General features: G+C 37.6%; 2 protein-coding genes and 1 long non-coding RNA gene across 3 annotated transcripts in view; 2 read left to right on the top strand and 1 right to left on the bottom strand.

Annotated features, from left to right (window-relative positions):
- The window catches only part of LOC129730598 (protein disks lost), a 590,739-nt gene that overhangs the window by 31,153 nt on the left and 531,999 nt on the right, over nucleotides 1–27,587 (top strand). The gene's annotated exons all lie outside the window — the stretch shown is intronic.
- LOC129730599 (brain tumor protein) overlaps nucleotides 1–27,587 on the top strand; it is a 283,342-nt gene that overhangs the window by 20,989 nt on the left and 234,766 nt on the right. The gene's annotated exons all lie outside the window — the stretch shown is intronic.
- The window catches only part of LOC129730601 (uncharacterized), a 36,848-nt gene that overhangs the window by 4,280 nt on the left and 4,981 nt on the right, over nucleotides 1–27,587 (bottom strand). The window contains exon 2 of the long non-coding RNA XR_008728885.1: nucleotides 9,978–10,048. This is a non-coding gene — a long non-coding RNA (uncharacterized LOC129730601). The remainder of the gene's footprint in view (nucleotides 1–9,977; nucleotides 10,049–27,587) is intronic.

The following is a 27,587-nucleotide window of genomic DNA, read 5'->3' as shown; positions in this document are numbered from 1 at the left end:
CTCAGACGTCATCGATGTGCGTCTCTCCGAGTCCCAAACGTCGACTCTAAATTTCGTGGTAGGAACTAATCGCGCCCGGCTGGCTGACATATACAAGTCGAGCACTTCGAGGGGGATACGATTGGACATCTAAAGGTTTGGAGCGTAACTCCGCTGAGTTGAAGTTGATGGAAGAATTGGTGAATCGGTCAGAGTCCTGAACGAACAGTGGAGACACATCGGCGATACGGCCAGGAATACGGTACGAGAAGTGTTGAGCACGACCGCAGAAACCATAAGCAACACGTGGTTCGATTGAGAATGCCATGAGGTGACGTACAAGAAAAACCAAACCCGTCCTCGAATGATGGTAACAGCAAATTGTGTGATACACCAGATGACGGAGATTCGACGACAGGCTAAAGCGGCCGTAAAGACACTTCACCGATGCAAGTAACGCGGGCACTGTGACTTGTCCCTTGCAGCGACGAAGGTTTTTTTCTCCAGGCATGATACAAGAAGTTTCTATAGAATGGTGAACGAATCAGGAACCGGACTGTACCAATCTTTGCCATTTGCGCGGGAACCTGCTAACCGACTAGATACTGATGGCCATGCTTTTGATAGAGCCGTCGACAGAAACAGGAGAGAAACAGAGGAGGATTGACTAGCTGTGGATCCGTCAACCTTGAGTTAGGGAAGCTTGTAAAGAGCTAAAATACACGAACCAGCTAGAAATGACGGCCTCCCAGTCAAACTCTTCAAAACCAAGAGTGAGCAGCTGTTGTGTGCAATCCGTCAGCTAATCTTCAAAAGCTTAGGCTGAAAACAAACTACCAGCGGACTGGTTGGACGGACTCATCTGCTCAGTCTTTAAAAAGGGCCACCTACTCGATTGCAGCCATTATCGAGACATTACACTATTGTTTTCTTTCAACGCATCTTCGCCCTTGTAGTTTCTTTATGAAAGTTGCAACTTCCGGCAGGCACTGCATACTCGAAATTTTCCCGTTCACGGCCAGTCCGGAGCGTAAGAAGTGCGGCTTTGACATCTCCTTCTAACAGATTGTCAGGAACAGCACCACTTTCTTTGGGAGCTTAGTATGTAAAATGAGTTAGTTTCACTTCGGCGCTCACTTTCTTTGTCAGAGAAGTAAAATACGAGGCGCCATGCCAGTCGTTGCCATTCAGGGTGAGATATGTCTCGTCGTCCATCACCATCGCCACGTCGCGATTCACCGGAAAATTTGACTTGACTATCTTATTAAGTCGCTACCGCTGCGTCATTGCCAGCAGCTTTGTAACCAGTGGGCGGGACTGCCGCTTTCTGAAATGTATGTTCATGTTCGCCAGGTACTTTTCACTGTTTGGCCGGTTGCACGAACCTCCGGGTCGTTTGACGTGCGGAACCGGGCTTTCTTTCGATGCCTCGATTGTTGTCCAATAAAGCCATGCTGCTGTAGATGCCTGAATGGGCGGTTTTTTTTTTTTCTAGAAACTAGAAATCGACATATTGAAATTCACAAACAAAAAAACATGTCCGATGATGATTTGTGGAAACAAAATATGGTTCCCCGAAGCCTGCTCCCAGATCCACCATATTCTGGTTCAGGGTCGGCATTTTTCAGACGGCATCGATGTGCGTTCTTGCGAGTCCCAAACGTCGACTCAGAACCAGGAGAGAAATAGAGAAGAATCAGTAGCTGTGGATCCGTTAATTACCCAAGCAGCAAATTTTGTTTCGATTATGAATTTTGTGCATCACAGCAACAAATTCTTATGCGAAACTAAGTTGCAGCTACATTTCAGTTTCTTATACAATGACAAAAAAAGCGCAGGAGGCGGAGCCAACTGCGACATTTTCGTTGTTTCAACACAAGTTACAAGAATGAAACAGTAATGTGTATGAACTTATGCGTGGAATTTGATAACAACATGGTAACTGCTGCATAGTAAAATTTTAGCAACAAGGATGTATCGTTGCAGCAACTTGAGGGGAATAGCAATTACATGGCGTTGTGGTAAATAAAAGATTGTCTGTATAGCGAATAAGGATTCAACTCCAGTTATTAACTTCTATTCAATTTTCACGTTTCTTCTAACGTCGTTTGCTGTAGAAACTCTTGCAAGTTTATGGCTCAGTCTTTATTTTGCTTCTCTAATTATGCTCATGCTCATTCTCAGTTTTTAATTTTGCTTCTTTAATTCATCAGCACTTCAGCGTGATAGTGAAATTCAAATCAATTTATTTAATTTGGTTTTAAAGACCAACATTTTTCAGCCGAATTGTAAAAATGGTTTTTGGATGACTTCTAGTCCAAGTATCAGAGGCGCGATAAAATAAAAGGTCATTGGTTAGTCACCTGAGCAATGTTATTACTTTATTTAACATTTTAAACGTTACAAAGGTGTAATATTTCCCTCTCGTGTGTTGTGAAGATGATAATATTTGTAAGAAGCGCTGTAAAGAACCTGGGTGTGATGATAAACAGCAACATTCCCGTATGTGAAATGCTCGCCTTGCCTTGAAGACATTGACATCAGTATAAACCTCAGCAAAAATTACAACGCAGTACATAATCTCATCTCAGAAACAAATATAAGGCGAACGATCGACCAAAAGTTGCTGTTACATGACTTGAGAACGTGTATCTCGCAAGCATCACGTTGGCAACTTATATGCTTATATGCACTAGGTCTATCCAGTGAAGGTTAGGTTTTCAAATGCCGTTTCCACGTTTCAACAACAAATCCAACATCGCGAATTACGTTGTTGGTGTAAAGATTCTTGAAGCAGCGATGCAACTTTAGTTGTTGCTTGTATCTTTACAATTTCATCGTAGTAACAAATAATGTTCCTTGAAACCTCAAAACTTCATTAGTGCAACAAATGATTACAATTTAGTGTTTCATCATGTTTCAATTGTTGCTTGGGTAAGGTCATGGAAGCTTGTTAAGAGCTAAAAAACACAAACCAGCTGGATATGATTGCCTCCCAGCCAAACTTTTCAAAGCCAGGAGTGAGCAGCTGTTGTGTGCAATCCATCAGCTTATCTTGAAAACTTTAGGATGAAGACAAGTGGACTGGTTGGACCGACTCATCTGCTCAGTATATGAATAGGACCACCGACTCGATTGCAGCCATTATCAAGACATGACACCGTTCAATTCTGCATATAAAATTCTCTCCAACATCCTGTTTCATAGACTGAGACCGTTACAGGAAACCTATCTTGAAGAGTACCAGTCCGGGGACAACGGACCAAATGTCAAATCTTTGAAAAGTTCAGAGGAGTAAACTTGGAGACTCATCATCTGTTAATAGATTTCAAGGCGGCATACGATTCAGTTGAGTGCAGTGAACTATGACAGATTTTACTTGAACGCGGTTTTTCAACAAAACTGATTAAAGCTAAGTCGTATTACGCCTGACGGTTTCTTATTATGTGCCAGGACAGCGGGTGTCGTTGGACGGCCCTCAGCAAGGTGACGGACTCTCGAATCTGATGTAAAAAATTGTCTTGGGATATGTATGGCGGAGGGCTACTAAAAATGCGGTACCATCATCTTTAAGATTCATATTCTTTTTGCTTTTGCGGACGATATCAAGTCGGGGTTAACCGTAGAGCACTGAGAGCGGCATTCGTGCCTTCTAGCATTAAGAATTTCATCAAGTTTACCAAAACAAAGCACATAATCGAAACCATCCACAAAATCATCATAGACCGCAACCGCACAAAATTTGCGCTCTTCAGGACGCTGATTCGTCTGATGGTCATGAAGGAGGCCGATTGGCGAGCACTTGAGGTCTTCGAGCGTAGAATGGGTACCTTGATGCTCTTCAAATAGCTATAAACATGTAGCATGTACGGCAAGTTTCGCTGGGCGAGGATATCACGAACGGGCCCATATGGTTGTATTCGGGCCCTGAGGGTATCCAAAAGTAGAGATCTGGCGCCACGTGTTCAATATCTTGATACTTCAATCCACAAACGCAACGATTACTGTTCGCGAGCCCAATACGCAGGAGGTGTGCGTCTAGGGTTTGCAATATTCCCGAGAACAGATTTCCCGGGAAGCGGGAATGAAAATTATCATTTCCCGGGAATTCCCGGGAACCGGGAAAGGAAAAAATCCTTAGCAAAAATGAGATTTCAAATTAAGTTTATTAATGAAAAGTTTCAAACAATCGTTTACAATTTAATTATCGATTGAAGAACAAAATTTTTTCAAGTCCACTCCAGAAATTAATGAACAATCGTCTATCAATCGACTCGGTTCCGCTGGCAGTTCTAATTTAAAAAATTTAAATCTTTAAAAAATTTTCAATTTAAAAAATACTTCTAAATCACCGATTCCAACTCTTGCTACATTTCATTAGAAACTGAAGAGTCCAATACTTGTAGTTTGTTGAAGATAAAGCTGAGTGTTTGGCAGTCAGATTTTAGAGCCTTTGGATGCCTTCGTAATTAATGTGAAATCGCGGCCACGACCCAAGTTACACTGACTGAGTTTCATTAATTTTTTTGTTTCTGGTCGCATTGATTTACGGGTTTCATTTTTTTTTATTATTTTACAGGTTTCAACATTTTTTGTCAATAAACAAAGAAAAAATCAAGCAACTATCCGCTTAGTAGTAAACTCACTAGCAAAAAAAGACATGAGACGAAGAAAATATTTTTAAATTTATCGTTTACTGAATAAGATAGCATATATTTTTGACAAATAAATTAAGCAAATAATTTGATATAACACGGCAAGCAAATATTGATCGTCGTTTCAAGCAAATATTTGCTTCGTATAATGCACACTATAAAGCTGCTCTACACTTCTACGACGTAAGTTTCGTGTTTTGATACGATATTTAGTTTTATTGCAATATTGTATGGAAAATTTTCCGAGAAGCTCAGGAATCCCGGGATCCCGGGAATCAATATTCCTATTCCCGGGATCCGGGAATCCCGGGAAAAGGCAATTCCCGGGAAATCGTTTCCGGGCTTGCAAACCCTATGTGCGTCTAACCCGTAGTGGTTGGACATAATCCGAGACATCGCGAACCCCCGAAACCAAGGCTTGGTGGAAACCTTGGGGATGATGCTGTGTAGCCACCTCCCCAGTTCTCCCTTGCCCCATGTCTGTTGAAAAGTGTATTCTGACGTGACAATTTTAAAAATTCATTGTAGGCAACTGGTCTGTTGTAAATATCACCGTTTGTTGCGCCCACCTTAACCAAAGTGTCCACTTTCTCATTGCCCGGTATCGAGCAGTGAGAAGGGACCCACACTAAGGTAATCTGAGAAAATTTTTCAGATAAAGCACCCAAATGTTCTCGTATTTTCTCCAGGAAATACGTAGAGTGATCCTTAGCCTTTATGCTGAAAAATCTACCAGTTTTGGAGCTAAAGAGCCGTAAAATAAAGAACGTTTTTCGGATAAAAGTTCTCTCTGACTGTTTTTCAGTTATTTTTATATTCTCTGATTTCCCTGATCGAAAAGTAAATTTCCTGATTTTCCTGGTTTTCGCACTCTGCAATACGTTAACCTTTTTTAATGAGGGGAGGTATTGTGATGAGTCAATGATTTACTACTATACAATTAGATTTTATATTGTGTGTTTTGACACAAACGGTATCACATCAACACTATTACATATGATAACCCCCCGTTAAGCATAGAGACGCGAGGTATGGTACGCTAGGCATGAAGGAGGGTAGGCATACGGACACCAAGCATATGGACGCGGGGCCGAATAAGTAGTATAGTATATAATTCATTGAATGACCTTTTTTGTTGATCATCAAATGTGTCGCATGTTTTTCAATAAACATTCTGATGCGAAATTGATGTTAATAATTGGATCTCATGCGATCATACAACATCATTTTCGGCCTTGCGTCCATTCGGCCTCGCGTTCGTTATGCCTTGCTGCAGTATGCGTCGTATCTATTAGGCCTCACATCGATTATACCTCGCGTCTGTATGTCTAGCATCCATATACCTAGCGTTCATATGCCTTGTATCCCGTCATCATTACATATAATTATATGGCAGTTGCTTTCGCAGTTAAGAGAATATAATTGTAAGCAAATTGTAAACCTACTTATTATACAAAAAATATATATAAATATGCAATAGGTAAACCAATAAAGCATCCATGAGCTTAGGCTATTTTGATATCTTGAAGGTAAAACTTTTTCGAGAAGTTCGTACTGGCGGTTTTTATATAATTTTGTAATGCTGAACCGAAATTTGACATTATTTTTGCATAAAAATATGTATTTTCGGCGCGACCGATTTTTTTGCATTCTTGGTTCTGATTCAAAACTACGATAGGCACAATATCGAAAAGTGAAAATGATTTTTACCTGAGAGTAATCAAACGTAAGTTACTGGGCAAATGGACTGTTTATGTCCAGGTCCTAACCTACGACTACGCACCTCTAAAGTGGACTTTCTAACTTTGTAACTATGAAACCACATTGTTTGGTCCTACGTCACAATTTCATACAATCCCTAGGGCTGTAAACATTGTAGTATTCTGTCATATTTTGAAACAGGGTGTCGAAAACCTGGAAAATCAGGGAATGTCAGAGATTTCCTTTTTGGATCAGAGAAATCAAGGAATATCAGGGAAAATTGGAAAATAATCAGTAAAAATGTTTTAACCGATACGCGATTCTTTTTAAACAACTCTTTGACGCAAAACCTGTTTTTTTTTTAATTTAAAAGGATAATTCAGGACCGCTGACGTTCAGTTTTATATCTGATCGAATTCCTTTTCCACTGAGATATAAGAGTTGCGTTCATCTACGTTGCACTTTTTTGTGCCAAATACTGAATAATATCAGGGAAATTAATGTTATATTTCAGGGAAAATCAGGTATTTGATTTTGAATTTTTTTTGCCACCCTATTGTGATATTGGAATTTAGAATGATAATGACTTGTGTCGTACTATATATTCTCTATGATATTGCTCAACGGATCTGAAAAAAAAAATAGTCGAGGTATCGTAAAAGGTTTCAATGAATCTGTTGAACATTGAGATTTTTATTTCGGAGACTTGAGATCGTTTCTAGAATATTTTTTCGGTATTTCTTCAATTCAAAATATAATAAATGATCACGCAAAAAGTAATTTAAACTAGCTTTACATAAACATCTAAACTGAAATGATTAGCTGAATGAATGATTAGTATCAGCATCTAAATTATCGAAATGTATTTCAAAATTTTATTTCATATATTCTCAAATCAACTTAATCTAGCAGACATTAACCTGAACAATCCAGAAAATTACACTCTTGAACACAGGTTTCTTCCTCAAGCTCAATATAGAAAAAAATTAAGGATTATAGCTTTTTAACCATTCCTGTGAATGTTGGTGCCAGTGAAGATAACTTTTTCATAGACTTAAATGAGTTTTCTCATAAAGCAACGTAGACGCGACGAACCCGGCGAGCAATTATTCTGCAGAACTTTGACACACTTCTGCATACACTAGAGACACAAAAATTTACAGGTTAGGAAACTTTAATTTTTTCCGTGCAACTATTTTTTTCCTTTTTGTCGACCAATGTTTCCCATAAACAGTGATTTTGAAAAACTGATTTATTTTGAAATTATATGTGCATATAGAGAGTGAAGTAAACAAAATTTTCCTAATGATCAAATTATAAAAATTTTCCTATTCTATCTCTTTTCAATATTGACCAATACACTCTTTTCAGTAGGATTGTCCACATGTTTTATTACTCATTTAAATCTGTTATAACTTCGTTCTTCCACAATGGCATGATAGATAGAAGTTTATCATAAACATTGTTGTTGATCAAATAATATATAGCGAAATGAGCACTCTTTCTATCGCTTTTAAGAGCTTATAAACGGTTTCAATATGTGTTATCTGCTAATATGCAGTCGCCTTCCCGAATTAGTCTGACATACGTAAAAAGGTTTTTTCGCGTTGCGCTCGGCTTTCGGGGTGCAAAATGCATCGCTTTTTTGTCACAAGACGCGAGCGCAATCGCACGATCGGAGCCTTCCCGAGAACGAACCTTCCTGGGATCATCACCCCGAGCACATGGTTTCGAATGGAATCAGAATGCATCGCAAAACCGGTTTATCTGCAACCGTTTTCGTCTTTCTTCGTGCCGCCGTCTGCATCACGGTTGCGCAAAAAACACGGTCTGTCGGGACCAATGCAATCCGGCGGGCAACCCGAGGAAGGTTGAAAATTAAATAGACAGTGGGTGTGATCACCAAAACCGCTTGTGTTACCCTGTAATAAATTTAATGATCTGGCTTGGTCAATCGTATGTTTACTCATTTAGCTTCAAATGATCTCATATACTATGCAAAAGATACTTGGTTGAATTGCGTTTTAAACAGCTTAATGCTACACTAATATAGCTCTAGTTTGCCACTACTAAAATCTAGTTTAGAACGAATATCACCTCGATCCACACACTTTTCGCTCGCAATTTGAGCCTTGACGTCGCTCGGGAACGCTCGCTGGGTCTGGCATGTGCGAAGACCTTCTGAGGTTAGTGCACGACAGCACGACCAACAGCAGTCGGCGAAATAATGCACTTCGCGTTATGCGCGCTTGGCGCGACTGACGACAGCGGAAGAATCCTGCGACGAAAGCCGGGGCGAAAAAAAAATAATGATCTTCATCTGTTTAGCTGTTGGTGCCTTGCTGCACATCAACAACAGCGGCCAGCAAGTGGGGGAGGAAGGCACGGCACGCCACAGCGATCCAGTCGCGACCACACTGTTCTAAATCCCAGGGACGATGAAAGGTTTTTATCCTGCTGCACAAAGTTGGTCGGCGGGTGATAAGGATGGCAGAGGACGCGCCCGGTTTGCTGGTTGGTTGCACAAAAGCGCTGCTGTTTGCCTCCATTAATCTTGACGGTGGTGGCGCGGTCGAAGAACTTTACGTCGTTGTCGTCTGGGTCTGAAACTGGACACGACGGATGGCGCGGAACAACAACAACAAGTGAGAACACAGCACGGAGAAAGAGACCCATAGACTATGAGAGGGCCGGTCGTGTTCGGTAGAGGGAGGGGGAAAAAGGAGTAAAGAAACAAACTTCAAACTCGGGTGGACATGCCGGCCGCGGCTGGCTGCCTAGAGACAATGAAGCGCAAAAAATGCTAATAAAAAATAATGGCCATGGGAACTCGAGTTGTTTTCTGCCGTGATCGCTATTTCCTGTGGGGAGCCGTTCGAGTTCAGTTTTTTTTCCGTTCATCGGTTGTTTCTGGTTGAATGGACTGACTCATCGAGTGCGCGGATTAATTGGGAGTGATTTCGCTGGCGGATCTCATGCGGGAATTTTTTTCGTTCTTTGATTTTTGCTACGCAGGCTCTAACATTTGAAATAATTTGCAAATCTTGCATCTCCATAGACGCTTTAATGTGAATAAGATTTATTAAATCCATTTATATTATAACGTCTCCCTTCTGTCATCCCCCGAAATGTCTCCCTATTTTAAGTTGCATAATCTTCCCGCTCCCCATTCCTGCGATAGCATATCTCTGCAAAGTAGAGGTTCGCCCGCTCGCCTGTCAGAATTCCTGAATGGTTTAATAAATATGAAAAATCGTAAAAAGGGCGAGCAGAATCTATGGCGCACGTACAATAGCGAATTTAATGTATAACATTCTAATAAGCTCTTATAAATTATATTCTTTCTGCTAGTCATCGCATTCCCTGTCGCAGCTGCGATATTCCGTACCGAAGCTCCAGTGTTTCGCTATGGTTCTTTTATCAGCTGCGCTCATAGGTATAAACATGGGAGCTGAATACACAGCGTTCGCGCTATGCTTCGAAACAGGTCAGGTTGTATCCAAATTCACTTATTCGTTTGCTTGCCGTTTGCTTGGCTAGTAATTGGAACGACGAAATGCGTAGTTAAAGCACGTCCAAGCTCAGTGGTTTGTGAGCATTTTTTATACATAAATTAAAATTAAATTGAAGCGAAAAACTTACTCATCTGCATAAATTTGTAATCCAAAATATATCATGAGACATATTCACTGTCAGTTGACCATTTCCAGTGACTGAAAGTGAAAAACAAGTTGAATAAAATAAATGGTTACAGAAATACAAATCTTGGAAACGACTGTTGAATACTATTTTTTGGTAAAAGTAACAAGAGCTTGAGTCTTTTAATTCACACGATTAACTTATTACTTTTGTTGTATTGCACTAATACTGTGTTCGAGAATTTTTCCATATATATACAATAGAATTCCTAAAACTCATTTTAAGTGTTCACCGATTTAAAATCGCATGCAGGAAAAATATACACATTAATCATTCTATCCACAGTTTTATGTATGTCTGTTTCATAAATTGTTTCAGACACTTTTATCATTACTTTCCATTGTCTATACACTTGCTGGCTCAATGTGTATCCTATGTTTTAGTCTCATTTCTTGGAAATATATCAGTGTTGGGCTACCGTTTAATCAATTTTTCATTACCTTTTGTTTGTTTTCAGTTTTTTTTAAATTTATCTTACGTTTTTGGTTTATCTACAATTGTAGTGTAATAAATTTAGTATATGTATTTTATCGGTTAGCGCAATACAAATTTATTAACCTGTCGCTCCATCAGGGAACATTTCCTGAATGCTGGAGAAAGTTTTTTTTATTTTTCCTGTGTTCGAGAAAGGAAAAAAAGCGATGTTAACAACTATCGGGGGATTACATCACTTTGTGCTGGTTCAATATTGTTTGAGATTTTGATCGGTGACTCGTTGCAAAGGAGTGCTACGCAATACATTTTTAATTACAAAAATTGATCGACATATTCCATGAATGGTGTATTTGTAATAGGGTGGTTTACCGGTAAAACAAAAACCGGTAAAACCGATATTTTTTTCAATACCGAAATACCGATATTGGAGAGACGAAAATACCGGTATTTTCGGTATTTTTCTTAAAATAAAAAAAAACATCCCACAATATTCATAAATCTTTGTTAGGCTAATGAATGCTTCTCACTTAGGTAGTCGTTACAAATCACATGACGATGTATACAGGGTGTAAGGTAGCTCACTTTTAATCAAATCTTTTAAGGGATAGAGGACCCTATTTGATGAAAAAAATTCTGCGCATATGGTCAAAATTTAACTACTGCAGAGTTATTCTCTTCTTCTAGTTTTCGGTTATGTTTACCTTTAACGAGGTCTATCACAAGAAGTATGATAGCTAGCTCAATTCTGTTGGTTTTCTTGAAAAGCTGAGAAAATTTCGTAATCAATAGTGTCTCAAAAATGTCGAATTAGGAAGAACAAGAAGCCTTTAGAAAGGAACAAATATGAAATCAAATGTTTTTGAGAACTTAACAGCAATTTTCTCTCTGAAATGTGTGATAAACATGGAGTTTGTTGTTAACCAAATTAAACATTGGAGTCTACTCTACTAGTTGTTCTCTGACACCAAGCACCTAATTCTTTAAGTTCAGATACTATTTCACTTTAAAATCAGCCGCGCCTTCGTTTAGTGTGGTAGAATTCACAATTTTCTGCTCGTTTAAGGCAAACATAACCAAAAACTGAAATTAGTGAATAACTCTGCAGTAGTTGACTTTTGACCATATGAGTAGAAGGATCTTTTTCATCAAACATGGTCCTCTATCGCCCCTTGAAGGATTTTAAGTGAGCTCCCTAATATAATAAATACATTTAGACAGAAGCAACATTATATATATTAATTTTCCCTCACCTATTTACCAACTTTTGTTATCTTTTTGTTTGTTCTGCTCGGATTCAGACAATGTGTTTGTGTGTATCGATAATATGTCAAAAACTTCAATAAAGCATTTATTTTTCAAGTATAACAGCTTATCTCTTCACACACTCATACTCACAGAGGCAACGCGTGGCTAGGTTCAAAACCTACCAGTTTAACTACAAATTATGAGGCAGTGATTACAATTATATCAGCGAAAAAACGCAAGACATTTTTCGTTTTATGCTATTTAAAAGTAAAACTAAAAAAATATAAACAAATATAAATTTGGATTAGGAATTTATTTTTTGTTGAGACAAAGTGTTATAATCAACCAATAAAGATTTTATCCTAAAAATTACTGCTCCTTGAAAAAGTGAAATTTAAATAGCTGTAGCATGGTCAAAGCCTTGTCGCCCGTACAGCAGCGGGCTTTTATTAGCAACTAGCTGAATGTGCCCGGCCTCACTCGTGTACAAGTTTCTGCTTTTTCTATTTCAAATATTTATTTCTATTTCAGTTATTTCAAATATTTATTGCTATTTCAGTTACAAACTTGTTCATATGCCACATTTTTCGTTTCTCCATTAGAAGGTAAAGTTAATAAAATAATAATAATAGTGATGAATAATTCGGACGAATTGTTTAAAGAGCAACGAACAGAATAAAGAAGTATTTACCTTCGATTCATTCGGATTCGTAAAAAGTAAATTCTGGTCTGATCGTGATTTCTTTTTTTTTTATTTCATTCATATACTCTACTCAACAGTTTCAAATATTGTTTTTCTACGAAATTTAATGTTGTTCACTAATTTGAAACTAAGTTTTGCGATGTGAAAGAAAATTTAAATAAAAATCTGCATGTTTTTTTTTTCGTTATTACATTAGTTTCGAAATTATGTTCTTCGTAATCATATCACTAGATTCATTCATTGGAGTTTTTCAAACACTGTTATCCAGTGTTGTATCTGGATCGTATACCACAAGAGATCAAAATAATGGTCGCAGAGGTCCTAATCATAGAAAAAAAATCTGGATCGTAATGAAGCAGAGGTACTCATAAATGCAAAAACATAATCATGCAGCGACACGTCCATACATAGATGCAACCTGAGACGCTAAGCAAAAAATAAATTTCAAATCCAAATTTATGTAGGTAACGTTTTCGGCAGTGGCTTACTTCGGCAGGTTTTTGCATAAGACTGCGGCAGAAAACCACTTCCGCAGACGTTCGACACCCCATATCTTCAATTATTTTTCAGTTTTATTCTTAAATAGTATAGGGAGAATGACTTGCGTTTTTTTTTCGCGGACAATCATCATTACTTCCCCGAACTATGATTTTAAGAACTTTGTAGTTGAAAAAGTAGGTTTAAAGACCACGAGTCACCCCTGGTTTGTATTAATCCGAAAGAAATAAAAATACCGGTTTTTTACCGGTTTTATCGGTTTTTATTTTTATGAATACCGAAATACCGGTTTTTCGACAAGTCGGTAATACCGACCACCCTAATTTGTAACCGTCTCAGTATCAGTGTTGCTAAGTGCTCCGTAATCCCAAAACGAATGCAGCTACTCCATTAACGGGTAGGATTTTGAACGAGTAACAGTTGTAAAAGATCTTGGTTTTCTATTGGACACCGAACTCATATTCCACAACCGTTACATCAGTATCATTTCCAAAGCAAACAAGAACCTGGTAATCATAATGAAAAATGCTAATAAGCTATGTACTGCTTATTGGGCATTTTACTATGCACTAGTACACTCTACCCTTGAAACGGCGGCCGTTGTTCGGAGTCCTTATACTGGCTCCAAAGCGGCATGAATCGAGTCGGTACAGATGATCCTGTGGAGCTTTTTCCTGCTAGACTTGATGGATTTTTCTAAAGAAATGTGTTATTATTCTATACTATTAGTACTTCAAAACGCATGGTCACAACACAATATAATGCAAAGGAAAAATACAGTTTCCTTCCAAAAACTGTCAATTTCCAGCGTTTGAAGGGCAACTCAAGAGCCGCCACATGGAGTAGAACAGCCCTAGAAGGTTTTTTTCCGAAACCGTCAAAATTACTAAAATTACAATATTTCCAGCTAGACATAATAGTTTTTACTGAAAGTTTGGATTATTACTTTTCGTCACCATCTTTTCCCAAAATACCGTCAAAAACACTAAAACTGTAAGAAATCAGGTAAGACTCGATAGATTTGCTGAAAATTTACATTATTACTCTAACTAAATAAAAACTTTTAGTGCAAGATGACAAAAGTGATAAATGTACATAACATATTCCATTTTAAAAACAAAACATCCTCCATTTTAAATTTTTTTTTGTCGTAGGACTAGGGTAATGGGGGTATTTTGGCCACCTTTGGGAAGTGTTCGCACAGTTCATTAAAAACAAACACAATTTTTCAACATAAATACTTACTCTATTATACAATTGTTAAAAGCTAAGTGTCTATTTTAATATACACCGTTCAACAATGCAATATATTGAAAAATATCCTAGAAATATCAAAATTTCTACGAAGTACTAAAAACATATTTTGGTCCACCAAATTTTTACTTTGGCCCACCTTTATATCTACAGACGTGTATGAAAATAGTTCGGACTTATTATATTTAAGATCATCATCGGTTTTTTTAGAGCAAAAATAGTGGGTTTGAGGAGAACATCCTTCTGCTGTGAATTTTTGTAAATTTTAGGCATCTGAAAATGAAATGATTTGGCTTATAGCGGTTTGACAGGCATTCTCATCTAATTTCATATCGTTAAATGTGATAAATTAAGAAGTAATTACCTGTAAATTGTCACAAGCTGCTTCTTTGTTCACGTGCAACGGCCGAACGGTAATCAAAGAGATGTCAAAACTTGGCATGGCCGAAATATGTTTGCTTCAGAAAGAGGCAAACATATTTCGGCCATGCGTTTAAACACTTTTTCAACTTTTTCCAACATGTTAGAGTATACAAACTGTTTCTAGGACATTTTATTGATGTTACTACAACAACGCATTGTTTCATAAGCATACATATTTGTTACAATAGCTTCCGGACGTTGGCTTGTATATTACCACTTCCTCTTGACTTTGGGTTGACTCAGCCATGACTTTGAATATGTATGAACTAAATCCAAAATAACACTACCTAGAGCCAGTTTTTCGCCAAACGTTATAGTGTAGTATGATTCTTAGTTGTGTTATTCAATGTAGCATGCACAGTTTTCTAATATTCATTGAATGTATCAGATAAAATGCGTAAAATGTTACCGGGTGGGCCAAAATATGCATGTGGGCCAAAATACCCCCGTTACCCTACGTCTAACCGCACTATATCGAGATACATCCTGCGGAAACTAAAACCAAGGTGTAACGTTGGAATGAAAGATTTCAAACGGTAATACTAATGTAACCACATGATGGATTACAATAATCAATATGTATATGTCAATATGATGGACAATTTTGTGATTCCTCAGTTATCATTATCAATATCATTTCATTGTTAAACAGTGAAAATTTCATAAAAGTTTCAAGGTCGAATTTTCACGAACAATGTACCAATCACATGCGAGCACTCCTAGCACAGACGTAATGAGTAGACACCAACTGCCTGCTGTGATATCGTGTATAGTAGTGACAAAAAAAAATTGACAGAATCTCCCCGTCCCAATTGGTCAACTAATGTACGCTTCCATGAGCCTAGACTATTTTGATGGTGAAGCTTTTACGGAAAGTTCGTAACCACCTCCACTATCAAACAGTTTTACGTTCTGCTGTTAGGTTAGAATGTTATTAAAACTGATGTCTTGGAGGAAAACATGCTGGCACAGGCAACAGTACTGCACCGAGCAATATATGAATAGAGCGCTGGTCATTCGTCGTCTATCAGTGCAGTAGAACTCGATATTCATTTGTGTGCAGCCAAGCCTACTTTGCCGCTGTCGACGCACAGTAGGGCGTGTTGGGTTAACGCGTAGGTATCGTTTTGCGATCTGGAACACAATCGAATTGCCGTTTGAATTGTCTTCCTCTTCTTCTTGTTTCGTATAGTAGCAAATAATTATTAGGATTCAATATGATTTTCCGGGTGCCGCAAAATACATTGCGCCACCGGGAACAACAAAATTCTGTACGTGTTGGTAGAGGCAGGTAGCATGGTAGATGAATTAGGTTCATTGTACAGATAAAATGCGTTGTTTATTTTTGAACTCTCTTTGAACTCTGTATTTCTCATGTCTATTTTTAATTTTCTGTGAATATACATTTTTGTTTTAAAACTGTAATCCTTTATCGTTATTTTTTCCACGAACTTGTAACTGCAGGAAAATTTTTCTATGTGACATCTTCGCCGCTTGGTAATCGGAGAGTGAGCCATCGTTCACAAGACAAATAAATATTGTTTAATTTTATTTAAATAATATTAATTTAATTGATGAGTACTGCTTACATCATGATTATTACCGGCACATGTTCCCGTCATATTTCAGGAACCGTTTTACCGATTCCGGTCATCCGCTTCGGCAACATAGAGAACCAAAACTTCCGTCTTTTGGAGGATGTTGAGCTTAAATTGATTTAAATAATCAAGAAAGCTAAGAAATGTGATTAGACATAATCGCTCGTTTTTGGCACATTTGTGCCAAAATCGAACCGTGCCAGAAGTAAAACGAGCTCAAATCAAACAGAGCCTCAAAGGGAAATATAAAACTATTGTAGTCCTACGTCAACTATGCGGTCGTGTCTTGGATACCACCCTCCTACTATTTTCGTATTTAAACAATTTCAATGGTCATTTTGAATCGATAAGTTTGTGATAGTTTACTTAGGAAATGCATCCGTTTACAAGTTGTTTTGAATTTAAGTTGAAAAAAATTAGGAAATAAATACTAAACTAAATTAAATTAAAAAAATGCATTCGGCGTTTGGCGTAATTTTATGGTAACATTAAAATTGTTTTCTTTACATTCTATTCAGTGGATATTACTTCTAAATTTTAAGATAGCTCTACTCAAAACTTTGGAATACTGGAATTTAAATTATCGGAGGATGCACGAAAACATGAAATGTTAAAATCTTTGGACATGGATGCAGAAAATTTATCAACTACTAGCTGACCCGGTAAACTCTGTCCTGCCTATTTTTTTCGTTATTTGAAGGATTTCAAACATTCCGAAATAATTGATTCCCTGCGATTTGTTTGTAGTCGGCAAATGCATGAGGAATCGGATATTGGATACGGTCAAACTCAAAAGACAACTCGTTTGAAATTATTGGTTTTATCGAAATGAGAACATTCTCATCTTTTGGCTTCAGTACATCACCTTGGTTCTGAAATATCTATATTGGGTGGTATTTAGTTGTTTGAGCTGTTTTCCAGAAAACGGAAGTCGTCATATTTGAATGTCTGTGGTCGATTTGTGGGTTTAGTGCATCATTACGATTCCTGGAATGCGGGAATACCCATATTGGATGGCATTTGGTCACTTTCGACTGTTTTTTAAAAAATCGGAGGTCGCCATCTTGGATTTCAAAAAGGTATTTGGAGTCGATTTCTGGTCTCTGGCGTCATTTTTATTCCGGTAATGTTTGGTTGTTTTCTAGAAACCGGAAGTTCCAGAATCGATTTTAGGCTCCTGTGCATCATCCCGATCATTTTAGACTGTTTTTCGGAAAAATTAATTGAAATATATCTTTAATTTGTGTTACCCCCCTTCCAGAGTATGGAGGAGCGTCAACCCACCATAGAAACATTTCTTACCCCGAAACCTTCACATTCCATTTGCTTGATTAACTCCCGAATTATGTAGAAATTGATTTGTATATGAGCCCTCCTTTCCAGAAGAGGAAAGGATGTCGACCACCATGAAAATATTTCTTGCTTCAAAAAATCACCACATGCTAAATTTGGTTGTAGTTATTTGATTAGTTCTTAAATTGTGAAGAAATTTGTGCTTTATTTGTACGGGAGCGACTTCGAACCACCATGAAAATTTTTCTTTCTCAATTCTCGAATTGTGCACAAATTTGTGTTTCATTTGTATACTACCTTCCCTTCCGGAAAACGGAGGGATGTTTAAGCATCATAGGGGTACAAAAATTCCCTCAAAGCATCCATCCAAATTTTGTTCTTTTGGTCAATCTATCTCGAGTTGTGCTGAAATTCGTGATTTATTAGTGAGGAACCCATCCTTGCCAAAAGAGGGAGGGTGTAAAACGACCATAGAATTTTGTTTTTACTTTTCATAACCTTCACATGCAACATTTGGTTACATTTACAGTCGAATCCCTTTATAGCGACATCGCAAGGGACTGTCGTTATAACGAAATGTCGCAATAATACGAAGAATTTTTGCATATGTAGAACAGAAGGTACTGTTGAGAATGTCGTTATGGATTTAGCAATGTCGTTATAGAGAGATTCGACTGTACCACTGTCGCAATAAAGAATGACAAGTATTAGTTTTAGTATGCCGTTATAGAGGAAAGTCCTGATATCGAAATGTCGCAATAAAACGAAGAATTTTAGTATAAAAGAGAAGGGACTGTTGAGAATGTCGCTATGGCGAGATTTGTCACTATAAAAAGTGTCGCTATAGAGGGATTCGATTGTACCTGATAAGTTCTCGAGTTGTGAAAAAATGTGTGTTTTATTTGCATAGGAGCCCTCCATTACGGAAGAGGGAGGGGTGTCGAATCACCACGGATATATTTATTACCCCTGAGAACTAGTGCTGAGACTTTTACCCGGATATATTAGTGATCCAGTTATCCGAAGCTCGAATCAAGTATGTGTAACCGAATAGTCGGATATCCGGATTTTTTTTCTGTCTTTTAAGCCCGTTTGAATGAAATGTAACGCGAAAAATGGCTTTTTCCACAATCCCCCATTCCCTCGTAAGTAATTATTTACATAATTTCTCATTAAGCTATGTTCGGATACAATATCCGGATATCCGACCATCCGAAAATCCGGATATCCTGTTGGATAATATCCGGATATCCGGTTGACCCGGATTTTGGATATTTGTGGGATATCCGAGGTCGGATATCCGGATATTTTAATCCGGATAGTCCCAGCACTACTAAGAACGTCCACATGCCAAATTTGTTTTATTTTCTTGATTGGTTGTGCTGAAATTTTTTTTGTCCTTCCATAATAGGAGGGAGGGTTCGAACTATCTTAGTCACCTTTCCCGGCCCCTAAAACCCCTATACACAAAATTTCACGCCCATCTGTCCGATAGTTTCCAAGCCTATATGGATCATACAAACAGACAGACAGGGCTGCATTTTTATATGTTTAGAAGAGCAGTAATTGATCGGAGCAGAACACTTTACTCAATGGCACCCATTTTTCACGTTTCAGCAATACGACTACAAAAAATCTGGGATTGATACTTTATAGCATCTTAAGTGGTCGTTCACACCCGCGCTCGTAAAACAAAGTTAAAGACACTTCAGGGTGAATTGAAGGTCTAATTATTATTAAAATGTCGTTTCCCAATACTTAAAAATGGTGCCTAATGATCGTCTTTTGCTAGAAGTGCTACTTTCGTTAAAAGAAAACGGCGTCTGATGTGCATCGTGAGTTAAAAAAAAGTTAACAGAAAAAATGCTCTAAGTGGGAGTGTCGTGAGTTGATCCGTCGCTCAAGAGTTCGATGTTAATAAATGTCCGCGTGAAAGAAGACCAAAAACCTTCGAAAACGCTGAATTGGAAGGAATACTTGATGGTGACCCATGCCTAACGCAGGTACAGCTTGCCTAGATATTACCCCTTAAGTCATTCCAAAGCAGAGCCTGACAAAGTCATTTTCAATTGACAATCATCAGGTTCTAGTGACGCTTTGACCCGTCGCTTTCAATTGAAAAGCTTTTGTAGCATTCTCAAGCTCTTCGTGAGTCACATGAAAACTACCCGGAAGCTTTTGCTTTGAGTTTGCGTCTCAATGTAAGGAGGAGATTATCACCGTCACTCTCTCATGACGATTCTCAATCGAAAATGATAATGAGCGCTAACGGAGACAGGGGGCTTCCATGCAGTACTTCGCGCAAATATATGGAAGAGGAAGAAAAGAAAACCGTGAGGATATTAAACGGAGAACACCAAAACCAGTTTCACAATCCGAAGTAGTTACGCAGCGCCAGTGATCAAAAGTGAAAAAAAAATCCGAAATTTTGATCGGAATTTGCGTGACGTATTTATTGGATGCCGTTGCCGTTTTAACTGCGGCTTGCTGTTTTAGAAAACCACATATCATCAAACGACGCGGTGCGATGCTAGTTTCAATTGAGACGCTGAAGGAAAGGAAAGAGTCTCTCTCTCCGTCACTCTCTCCGTCAATTGAAATAGTCATCAGTTTCATTTGATGAACAACAGACGGGAAAGAGAGAAAAAAGTGATTCGTTGACAGCAGCCGGAAGGAATCAAGTGGAAATGAAACTGTTCGAATCGAAGTGACAGCGCGGAAGAATCAGTTTAATTATTTTGTTTCGAAAATGTTGAGCCCTGTTCCCAAGCAACTGCATGTTTAGAGTAATTCAAAAACAAGGAATTTGTCTTATGATTTGAAGCCAAAGGACGTTGAGCGTCGTTTTTTCACCTATGATCGAAAAAGGTTTTCTTTCATCGCATCGTGACAGGTGATAAAAATCAACACTCATACTCAGATAATTCATATCTTAATGGTTCCTTAACGGACTTTTGGCCTTTGGATTCCAATGAACGCGGAATGAATTCTAGTTTATTGGCAACATATACATATAAATAAAGCAAGATGTCAAAAAAGGTTTCACACGTAGTAAAAATGTACATTTTGACACCTATTCCTACAATCCAGTATCCTTTAGTCGCATCTAGTTTGCAGGTAATATCAGGAAATTTGTAATATTTTCTAGTAAAATGAAACCTGTTGCGTAAAGGTTGAATCATTTTTCTAAAAGTTATTTTTGTTGGATAAACTTTTTTCCTTAAAAGTGGCCACTGTTATTTGTTTAGAAGGATTTTAGGCTACTGAATTGTCTATCCAAAAAACTTAATTTGAAAAAAAAAATTAGATAACTCATATTTTTAAATCACTTTTTGTTTTCAAAATGAACTTGATTGATATCAAGAATCTCAAATTTATTAATTTTTCAATATATTTTCAATAAAGGTCTGACAATTTTCTAAACTTTATCCTTTGCCAACTTTTCTCTTTCTTTTGTCATTATTTAAATACATTGATTTATAAAAAAACTTCAACCCTCCTAAAGTGTTAGTATAAATAATTTAAAAAAATGCAAAGTTGCTTATGGTACTAAGGCATACACACAAAGTTTCATTTAATTCTAAGAGGGCGCTTCCATCATTTGGTCGAGCTGGGGTGAAATCGATCATTTGTGTTATTTTATACATAATTTAAATTCTTCTCTTCTACTGTTTATTCATCTCTCTCATTTTGGCGTATTACCAATTTGCTACTTCTGTTCAACCAACCAGTTTACTAGTTGATGGCCACTAGGACGCTCCTAACGAAGCAGCAGCGGGTAGCAGCAATAGCGGTTCGTTGCAACACTTTCATTGTTGCATTCGGGAGTGATTGCGAATTCTGTGAATGATTTACGTTAAGATTAGGATAGACTATGTTAATGTTAATAACTCGTATTCAACACCACCTATCAAAGCAAATTTCTGGAAATAATGTTGCGGATCTGAAAAAAATTGAAATGAGAACTCGGATCGATTCACAGCCCGGTAATATCATCCCGATTCTGGCATTATTCATATTAGCTGATATTTGGCCGTCTTTGGCTATTATAATAAAATTTTATGCCATTGATAAATTTCCTCGCAAACCGTATTTAGCGGAATATGCACGATTTGTCTGCAACCTAATCAAAGATTTTGATTAGATAATCATTTCTTCAATGTTTTCACGAAAAAAATACTGATTGCTAGTAAAAGAAAGTCAACTTTGGGTTTCAAGCAGATAATCGGTGAGAGTCAAGGCAAACGGAAGTCAATTCCTCTCTTTTATACTTATTTTGTGAACGTACTTTTGTTTGTCGAAAAATAACATTGAACATCCATTTACTAAAAGCTCAAGCAGAGTAACAAAAATTCCAAATCCTGCCTCCCATTACTTAGATTCCATTATTTTTGACGTGGGACTACGTCTAACCGCACTATATCGAGATACATTCTGAGGAAACTAAAAACTAAGATGTAACGTCAGAATGAAAGATTTCAAACGGTAATACTGATGTAACCACATGATGGATCACAATAATCAATATGTCGTTGGATTGATAAAATGATGGACAATTTTGTGATTCTTCATATATCATTGTTACTTAATTGTTAAACAGTGTAAATTGATGAAAAGTTTCAAGGTCGTATTTTTACGAACAATGTACCAATCACATGCGAGCACTCCTGGCACAGACTTCATGAGTGGACAACAACTGCCTGCTATGACAACCTCTATTCAGCGGCAAAAAAATTTTTGACAGAATCTCCCCGTCCCAATAGGTCAACTAATATTTGCTTCTATGAACCTAGACTTTTTTGATGTCTTGAAAGTAAAGCTTTTTCGGAAAGTTCGTAACAACCTCCTTTATCAGACAATTAAACGATCTGTTGTGAGAATGTTATTAAAACTGATGTCTTGAAGGAAAACATGCTGACACAGGCAACAGTACTGCACCGAGCCATGTATGAGAAGACGGTCGCTCGTCGTAAGTGCAGTAGCACTCGATTGCCATTTGTGTGCAGTCAAGCCAAGTGGAAACAATTTAGCTGCTGTCGACGTGCAGTGGTGCGTGTTCGCAAACTACCCTGTGCGACCGGGGATAAAATAATTCTGTACGCAACAGTATATCACGATGTTGGATGTTGCATCCAATATGTGATTACAACTAAACGGATTTTGACAACCAATGCTTTGATCGAACGACGACGGTTGTCAAAGCATGAGATACAACAATTGGCATATCATTGTACATTGTACATTGTACTATGAACAGTAAATTAGTAAAAAGTTTAGTTGAAATCCATTTTTTCTAGTTCAGTTTCGCAGCTTTCAACCAATCACGAGCTCGCTTTATATAGCTGCAACAGATGTTTTCTCATCGTTTTAAAGTGCTCATTGTATTACTACCCCTGAACAGATTTCAAACACCGATGTCTTAATCGACAGGTAGAATATTGCGAAAGATTGTTATATAATAATTAAAATATCTCTTCAACAAAAGTTGTGTTAACATTCTACTAATCAGAAGCTTGCTACCCCGTTGCTCGTTTCCTTTTGGTTGTCGTGACGAGTAGATGGCATTTGAACTGCAACCGTAGTGATTTTCATATACATGTTTAATGATAAAAACTTCTTTCAAATTCCTCAAATTAGAAGTTGCATTGGGTTGCTGTCTTTTTGAATTCTACACTCTGTTTTTCTCAGATTTATTTAAATGACCAACTATTGGCTATTTAAAAGACAATAAAAAACCAATATGCTTCGTAAAGATTTTTAAACAGATAGTTCAGATAGCTCGTTTAAGCTGTACTGTTATATTTTTCCAGTAAAATAAATTAAATTTAATATGACAATCCTAGTTGCATTACGCGGTTGTGGTATAGAGAAAATCCAAATTATATGCATCTTGACGTTAGGTTTTAAACATTCATATTCGTATTTTTCAATTACAAAAATATTACATCAGCATCTGCAAGAAAATATTACTAAACATATAAACACAACCTGTCGCACAACACAACATATAAACACAACCGTGAAACATACTAAACATATGAACACAACCTGTCATTGCCAGACTTGTAATTGAACAACATTATGCAAACATCAGTTGGAGAGGTTAATGTCAACCTAGGTCAAACCGAGCTAGGTTTATTTTTGAAGGAAACAGACGGATGACTTTGAAATATGGCATTTTGTTGTTTGTTTTTTCATTGGTATCTTAAAACTGATTAATTTTTTTCTGGTTCTGCTTAACGAATAAATGTTTCAATTGGCCTAAAATGAAAAAAAAATGACTGTTACATGTTACATCCTCATAAACTCCAATGTCAATTTCAAAATTTTTGTTAATATAGATTTTCCACTAAAAACTGCAACTCTTTATCGTCAACGTTTTCCAACGAACTTGTAAATACAGGACTTTTTTATGTGACTTCTTTGCTAAGCAGTTGTAAGAAACTGACAATGATACTGCTTTGAAATCGGTGAGTGAGCTATCTTTCACAAGCGCAATTGAAGATGAAAGGAAATTTGCTTTCTACTAAATCGTTCTTAATTAAGACCTATATAAAAAATTGCCTTTTCGCGTGTTGAAGAAATTGACTGCATTAGGATGAAAGGTATTCATCAATGTTAAAAACAGTATTTTTTTCTTCTTGAATAGATGTCTGCAAATAAATACACAAATAAATCAGTTGTCAAAATCGAACAATGTTAAAAATAAACGCTTTTCTTTTTATGACTTTCTGGTGGAATATGACCTTAACAATATGTGGCCATTAGTGAACTAGTCTTAGGATTGTAAGTTGTTAGAGGTGTCGTTTGATGGATTTAGGCTCAATAATCTGAAAGTATCCGGAACGCAACGTCCACATGAAGCCTTCAACGACCTAGACACTTGATATGACCCTTCCGAGTAATTAGAGGTATAGCACGGTATTAAGTACTGCTTTGATCATGTCTATTTTGGTTTCGATTTCGGCAGCATAATGGACAAAATGCCTTTCTCTTGGTGGTTGTTGAGTTTGAATTGTTTAAAAGCAAAACAAGAAAACTATAAATTATGGTTAAACATAACGGCTCGTTTTTGGCTTATGTTTGCCAAAGTCAAACCGTGTCGAAAGTGAAACGTGGTCAAATCGAACAAAGTCTGAATTCTCTAAATGAAATATAAAACTCTCGTAGTCCTACGTCAAACATGCGGTCGTGTCTTGGATACCACCCTCGTACTATTTCCATAAAGAAAATCTCCCCTCGTAAGCGTCAGCCGCGTTTCGACGAGGAAGCAAAGTAAACAATTCATTAAAATTATAAGGATTAATCAAGACTTTGTACGTTAAGTTGAACTTTTTTTCCATACATTTTGTGCTCCAAGTGTGTCAGCACCCGGGCGATAGCTAGCCGCCGTCTGTTGCTGTACATAAATTACGATGATTGAGTTCAGTTTCCGCTCCCTGATGCCAATTTCGACTGATTTGTTAGCCGACAAAAGTGTTTCCCATTCCGCGTTACTTGGTACTGAACTCAGTGCTTGGGATTCTTCGCACACGGACGCCAGCATCGGTGGGTGGTCTGTTTTCATTCGAATTACTGTTACGGTTCCCTGCATAGTGCATGGCGGGTGGTTTTTAGATTTGCAAGGACTTAAGCAAAAGTCTCCCCCACGGTAGAACCGTCGATGCTCTTGTCGGAATTTAGTAAATCGGTTGGACGGCAACATCACGGTTGGTTTATCATGCAATTCATTGGTTGACAGGAACGACATCCTCTGACGACTGTTTACTTCCATTCGCCATTCAATTTCGCGCGCCGGCAGGCCGTCGTTGACGCGTTGCAGACCATCGCCCGATCGAGTTTCTTTATCAGCTTGTCAATGGGCGAACATGGTTTAGCAAATTAAAAAAGTTCATTAAACCGTTTGAAAGGCAACGTAAATAGCTTGTTCGCTTGCTAATGACGGTGCAAAGTTCCCGCGGCAAGATCTGATAGATGCCCGTGGGACATTTCTACCCACGAAAACACATGTCCGCTGATAAGGCTAGCCGCGGACAGGAAAAGAAATGCTACTAGAGCACCAAGAAAGTTTCGACTGATTCGAAAGATCGATTTGAGATATGACGTGGAAAATTCAATGAAGCAAATAAATTCAAATATCATCGTCAACAGATTAGCTTTCAAGCTTTCGAATAACTTGGTTTGAAAAGCAGCCATATTTAATTGGACTATATAACGATGAAGTTGTTCTTCAAAGTCCAACTTCGACCAACGATTTAACATTTAAGGATCGAAAACAAGGGATGGAAGCTATCAAATGTCAGCATGTTGGAAAATCACTGAATGGCATTAACATGCAATCACATCGAGGATTTATCTGCACGTGAAACGCATTCATCTCTTCGCTCCACGATGACAAACGGCGCGACCGGGCAGATCTGCTGTTTCCTTTTTCGGGATGTGTTTATTTTTCTGCCGGCTCTGTTCGCAAATATGCATAAAAGGCATCCAAAGATTGTTTATTTGGTCCATGCTCTTTGACGCAGAAATAATAGGGAACAAATGCTAAAATTGTGTTTGTTTTTTTTTCTGTCGATAAGGAATCTTTATTACACCGTCACAGCGCAACGTGGTTGTCATGGCTCCGAATCCTGGATACCAAACGAAGGAACGAGACCGCCTTGCTGTAGAGCACATTACCTACCTACTACATACGGCCAGAGGCGGGAAGGTTAATTCAAAATTCACCATGAAGCAACGATCTTTCTCGATTTGTTTTTTTTTCCTCCGCGTTTCGTTTCCAAACGGCAATATTGAGCAAGCGTTTTGCTAATTAGGCTTCGTGACCTGATGAAAGGAACTGATTCCTTGACAACCTATTTGAGTGGAATGCTTGATTTGCGATATGGTAATTTGGCGATTTGAGGATTAGTGTTTTTTTTTCAACTAAACGGCGGTTTAAGACTACATTGTTGTACTAGATTGGGATACTACGTTAATCACGAATTTTAATTCTACTGTATGTGTAAATTTCTTTAAAGTTCAAAGTTTCATGACTTATGGTTTTAAGTGCTGAAACAGTGTCAGATTTGCAAGTCTTAGATGTGACCAGCATTGCTTTTATTCTGTCGTTTTTGACGTGGGACTACTTGGGTAAAATTGGAAATGAAACTGGCAAATGTTGCGTCAGATTTCAAACGGTAATAACAGCATAATCACATGATGGATAACAATAACTAATGAACAATTTTGTAATATACTAGTTATTGTTTTTTATTGCAAAGCGGTAAAAATCGATAAAAAGCGACAAGGCCAAATTTACACGAACAATAAACCAATCACATGCGAGCATTCCTAGCACAGACGACATTCATAGACACCAACCATTCCCTTATATTCTCTGCACCGATATCAAAAAAAATTGACAGAGTTTTCCAGTCCCAATAGGTCAACTCATATTTGCTTCAATGAACTTAGAATAATTTGATGTCTCGAAGGTAAAGGTTTTTAGAAAAGTTTGAAACAACCCCTTGAACAATTTTTAAACCCGCTTTTAGAGCGTAATAGAAACTGATGTCTTGAAAGAAAAGATGCTTAGCTGGTAAAAGCAACAGTACTGTAGAGTATATGTGGTGCAGAGCGCCGATAGTTTCTCGTCGTCTATCATTGCAGCGGGAACGACTTCTATTCGTGTGCAATCAAAACTGCAATGCTGCTACTGATGGTGATTAAAAGTTTATCTCATGAATATGATTACCATAACAACCATAAATTACCCAACAAGAATTAAAATTTTTTGCAACGGTTCTAAGTTATTTTTATTAATTTTTTATCTTCGATATTCACTAAATAATCGTGACCGACATAATATCGAACGAGTAAGTTCCTAAAAATATTAATTTATAGAAGAGTAAGAGCCGGCGAGTGCTTATGCATTTTTTTGTTTATACACTTTTTTGGCATTTTATTTGCACAAGTTGATAGCGGAGGGATCATTCTAGCCTTCTGAACGGAAACCACGCTTCGGAGAGTTACTAAAGCTAAACTTTTACCAAAATAAAAACGAAAAAAGCAGATAGGACCTTTTGAAATGTTGATCTAGATTTCATGTCTATGAAACTTTTT

Source organism: Wyeomyia smithii, chromosome 3 (assembly GCF_029784165.1).
Source record: "Wyeomyia smithii strain HCP4-BCI-WySm-NY-G18 chromosome 3, ASM2978416v1, whole genome shotgun sequence".
Classification (NCBI taxonomy): domain Eukaryota; kingdom Metazoa; phylum Arthropoda; class Insecta; order Diptera; family Culicidae; genus Wyeomyia; species Wyeomyia smithii.
The sequence above is the reverse complement of the archived record's forward strand: the minus strand, read 5'-3'. Positions and strand labels throughout refer to the sequence as shown.